The following is a 5766-nucleotide window of genomic DNA, read 5'->3' as shown; positions in this document are numbered from 1 at the left end:
TGTAATGAAACTTATACACAATGCTTACTGTAAATTCAGAAATTATTGCGTGCATTTATTTTGCGATTTTGTCATTTTTGACTAAAATGCGATTTAAATTTTTGCGATATTTAGAAAATTTCTATTTCATTCATATAAAAATAATCAAAATGCGAGTTCAAAATATTGCGATTATAACCCTGTTGCATTTTTCGCAATAATAAAAACATCGCAATAATTTCTGAATTTACAGTATTACCACAAAACACAGGTCAAGTTTGAATTTTTGTGGCGTCACTTTAACCGTTCTAGAGTTATGCCCCTTTATAAATGGAAAAATTGCAAAATTTTTATTTTCTTCTAAATATCAAGTAATTTTTAAAATTGGAGTTATCTTCCTTTGTCCATGATTATAGTTGAATCAACTACAATCAATGCTTTATACAATGCAATGTTTAATTTTGACTTCCACTGATAAAACACAGATCAAGTTGAATTTGGGTAGTGTCACTTTAACCATTATAGATTTATGCCCCTATATAATTCGAAAGATTGCAAAATTTTTAGTTTTCATTCTGTAACTTAAGTTTGCCCCAACCAAACATTATGAAACCTATACACAATATTCATTACCACAAAACTAAGATCAAGTACAAATTTTTTGTTACCGTTTTCTAACTTTAGTTTGCCTCAACCAAATGTTATGAAACTTATACACAATGCTTATTACTACATAATACAGATTAAGTATGAAATTTGGTGGCGACACTTTTACCATTCTTGAGTTATGTCCCTTTATAAACAAAAAAATTGCTGAATTTTTCGTTTCCTTTCTCTAACTTTAGTTTGTCTCAACCAAATGTTATAAAACTTATACACAACCGTTCTAGAGTTATGCGTGTTTACAAATAGAAAAATTGCTGAATTTTTAGTTTCTGTTCTCTACTTAAGTTAGCCTCAACCAAATGTTATGAGACTTACACCCAATGCTTATTACCTCAAAACTCAGATCAAGTTCAAATTTGGGTAGCATCACTTTTACTGTTCTTCAGTTATGTCCCTTTATAACTATATGATATGCAAGGGGGGGCATCATCTGTGTCCACATGTGGACACTATCCAAATTTATTATTTATATTTTTAATGAGACATTGCTAAGTTTTAACTATTAAACTGACAAAAAAATTAGTATTTTGTATATATAAAAAAAAATTTTCACTGAGAAATGAGCAGATTATAATTTTTGTTCTTAATTTTCCTAGTTTGATCTGAAATCGCTTCATATATGAAAATATATTATTCCTGAAAAGGGACCAATTTTTGACATATTGTTCTTCACAAGATTTTCTCAGGTTTTTTTTTAATTACTATGATATACCAGTTCATTCTACATATTAAATAATATTGTTGTTCAAACATACTATTTTGCACCATTTTGTAGACACTAGGAAAATAAAAAAACGTGTAGGGTATTTTTTAATTAAACCATGCTCTGCTGCAATTTAGTAAGAATATGATGAATGTTTTCTAGTTTTAAAGATGCTTAAAAAGGTTTTTTTAATTATTTTTATATTTCATTGATTTCATCATTTTCATGCAGTTAAGACTTTCAAACTGATCATCAGTATTATTGAATTGTGCCGTCCAAACTATATACCATTTTATATTTTGTTGATTTTGTTTTTGGTTTATATATATTCCTGCTGTAAATATGTTGTAAAGTTTTGTTTTGTTTTATTTGTTTTTGTCATGAAGGATTTACATATAGTATTTGTCAGTTGACATAAAATTACATAATATAGACTCAGTAGTCTGTAATTTAGGTAAGACAGTTAAAATTTGATGTGTTTTTTTTCCTCAGGTAGAAGTCTCATTAACATGTGCCCTTAATGTTATTTTATTCATATTATATCATATCATACAATGGACGTTCTTCCTAGAATGTCGGATATTTTTTATCAGGGTAAACCTCCTATATCTTGCCTGAGTAAATGACATACTTAATAACATTCTCTACAGCTGAAATGGATTATGCTTTTTCCACCCACCCACATTTGAATTTGGCAGATCTGTTTTGTCTAAACTGCTGTCTCCCCTCTCCCACCCAATATGAAGTGTACAAACTGTTTCATTGTTTTACAGTAAGACCAGAAAGAACAATCCATTTACGTAAGCAGATAAACATTTGTAATAAATATTTTTACAAAATAAGAGCTAAAACCTTGGGTAGATATTGGTGAGCTTTTGACAGGAGTGTTGGAGAAAGCAAAATTCTCATGCTTGAGGTGTAATGAATCATTTAAAACAGGGGTACCTTGCCATTTATGCAAATAACTGAAGCAAGCCTTAATTTATTGTTCTTTTTTCACATGTCTGTGTTGAAGCATAGCATAGCTAGTATGTAGATCTTTTAGATATCTTGTAATACCTACTAGAAAAGAGATTGTATGCAAGATAATTGCTCAATTTTATTTTTGCAAATAATCAATAGTGTTAAAAGAACATTCAAATACAGATAAAATCAGGGCAATATGAAATCAATTCTTCATTTATAGATACTAGAATTTTCTTTTTAACTTTTTATATTTTTCAGCCTGCCATATATATAAATCTTATGGGAGATGAAATCACCCACTTTATCCCTTCTATCAACATTGTTTTCAATATAGATAGTAGTTTAATGTTTTATCATAATTGACAAGTTATGGTATAACAATTGTTTGTTTACACAATTTTGAGTTGTTTAAGTTACATAGTCCATTTACGATTGAATTCATTTGAATGTTGCTTAGTAAAAAAATTTACTCATTAGTAATTAAACATCAAAAACACAATAAAATATCATTAAAAAACATCAAAAAGGTTCAGTACCATATTTTTTCTGTAGAAAATTTCTCTTAGAGGTGGATCTCTAACTGTAAGTTTAAAACATTTACACTTATGTTAAAAAAGTTTCATCAAATACATATCATTATTTATTTGTTAGAATCTGATTTTGAACAGAAATTATTGGAACACAGTTACGGTTTATATTTATAACCATAGGTTGTCTTTCTTGTGCATTGTTTTGTTATGATCAATAAAAATTTAGTTGTGTACATTTCTTGTTAAAGGGATATAACTGCCTTCTTGTTGAAATGTCACTGCCCTAGAGTAAAGAATGTTGATCTCATTTTTTTTTTAGAGAAAATGTCAGATGCGTTATGCATTTCATTATTGCTCAAATATTTTTTTAAATCGTTAATTTTGTTTCCATTTATAATACAATTGTAAATTTAATGACAATTCAACATGATACAAATTGGATTATCTCCCATATACCAGAAAAATCTCAATTGAAAAATATTTGAAACATTACAAATGCATTTTAGTATTTCGGATAGGTCTGATACCTAAGTAATGTATGATTAATCTTGAAAGTCCACATATCTCTGGTTTAAAGAATTAATTGATTTACACACTCAAATATATGTGCTTATATATTTATTCCACCCTAAATTTACTTTTATGCTTTATAATAATTGCTGTTTTAAAGAAAATATAAAAGGCAGAAAATAAAATCTTAAGAAAAGACGAACAGAAATAGTTTTGATCACTTTTTTGGTTAATTTTCAAATCTGCACTAGTACTTAGACATGTTAGATTTTGACTGTATTATCTTAGTTACAAATGGTGTAATAGTATTATGAAGCACTACTTTTATCCATATGAAACATATATATACATTTAATAATTTTAAAAAACTGCAGTCTTAACAAGGTGATATTGATACATGCCTAGTGAATTTTTGTATTGGATAGTAAGAAGAGTGAAATGCAGATAAAACAAAATGTCTATGTTGATATTTTCTAACTTTAGACAAAACTATTTTAAATTATTTCTAAGGTTGTGTAGGACTTAGTAATATCGTTAAAATTTGCATTAAAAAATCAGGTTAATACCTTACTATTTACATGGATATATAAGTAAACCACAACTGTTTATGTTAAAATATGGACTTAAAAGTCATAGAAGAAATTAGATTTTTTTTTAGAATAGAAACATTATACTAACACACAAGGTGCTTGTTTTAATCTCTGATTGTTTTGTTATTCAGTAGGCTTATCAATGGTTATTGAAAAAAACAGAAGAACTTAATCAGTTACCCATGTCATTTCTTTTCATTTGGAATGTCGCATTATGTTCACAAATATTTTTATGAACCAATTTTTCATCAGTTATTGGCATGTATCAAGATGTTTATTTGAGGCAAGTAATTTATGTATTAAAAATTAAATCTATATTTTTTCTCACTAGCTTGATATTGCTTTATAGTTTCTTTACTATTGCTTTTTTATGCCTTGCATACTATTTTGTTTGAGACTCAAAATCTCTTAATGCAAATGTTTGTATATATTTTAATTCAGCATTCCTATATTTGAATTGTGTCCCTGTTAAACATTTGTCATTTAAAGAGTAAAATATATTTTGAATTAAAAATGTTTAAATTTGCCAATTTTCTTTTCATTTTTGTATGTTGTACAATTGTACAACATATGGAACAAGCACTTTAACAATATGGTATTTGTTACTTCACCACACATTACATGGCATTAGGAGCAAAGGTTGGTTCACTTAGAGAGCAGTGCTGAATTTGGATTTTGTTTTGTTTTAGACTTTAATTTTATGACTTAGCACATTAAAACTAGCTCCACATTGATTCCAGAGCAGAAAATTCAAAATTCAATTAAAATTAAATTTGGAAAATACAACTTAGAGTATACAATCCCTGAGCTAACAAAGTATTTTCATTGAAAAAGAGCGTTTTTTGGGGTTTTTTTTTTTTAGGCGGGCGTTGTTAAATACTTTTTGAAAATAAAAGTTGGAACTCTGCCTTTTTTTTACCATGTTGACATTGTCAGTGAGTTCAGCATTTCAAATGTAGCCTTTGCAATTAGTTTGGAATTCTGAGTTGCTGTCAGAAATTAGCTACAAGTTGTCTAAATGTTCTTTCAACTTCAAAAATAGATTGGAATTGTGATGATTATTCAAGATGAACTATAGATTGCAAAAAAAATCAAATTTAAAGCTTTTTGAAGAGGTAGCTCAGAAAAAGTTTTCCAATTTTGAGAAATGTGATCTGAAAAAATAAAAACAATATCTATATATCTTGACAAATATATAAATAAATAACTGTGAATTGACTGTTAGTGTTTTACTCCTCTTATGCAGTTACTCAAAATCCTGACCCAATTACAATTTGTTTCATCAAATCACACTTTGCATATAAACAGAATCTTTACCAAACTGCTAAAGGCCAGCTAGTCTAGTCATCAATGTCAGTCTACATCGGACTGACAGTGGAGTTTAAAAGAATCAAAACAGTTGAAAGACCAAATCAAATACCAAATTGAACATGTTGAAGAGCATTGAAAACAAAAATTTTGGAAAAGTTGTGACAAATACAACTAAAGCTTATTATGCTCCTGGTAGAAAAACCTTAGGGTTTTGAACAATTTAAAATCTAATACTTTAAATTCAGAAATTATTAGTGCGATTGTGTGAGCATTGCAAAAATAAGAACTCATTCTGAATTTGATACATTGTCTGTATGTAGATTTCATGAAATCGGAATTTTTATTCTCTCATTTTTGTCAATTCTTCAAAAATTGCAATAATAAATGCACACAATAATTTCTGAATTTACAGTAAACAGTAAATTTTTGAAAAAGGTATCAATGGTATTTCATGTCAACACAAAAACGCTGACTATGGGGCTGGTGATACCCTCGGGGACAAAATGTCCTG

Source organism: Mytilus californianus, unplaced genomic scaffold (assembly GCF_021869535.1).
Source record: "Mytilus californianus isolate M0D057914Y unplaced genomic scaffold, xbMytCali1.0.p SCAF_14, whole genome shotgun sequence".
Classification (NCBI taxonomy): domain Eukaryota; kingdom Metazoa; phylum Mollusca; class Bivalvia; order Mytilida; family Mytilidae; genus Mytilus; species Mytilus californianus.
Note: the sequence above shows the minus strand (reverse complement) of the source record.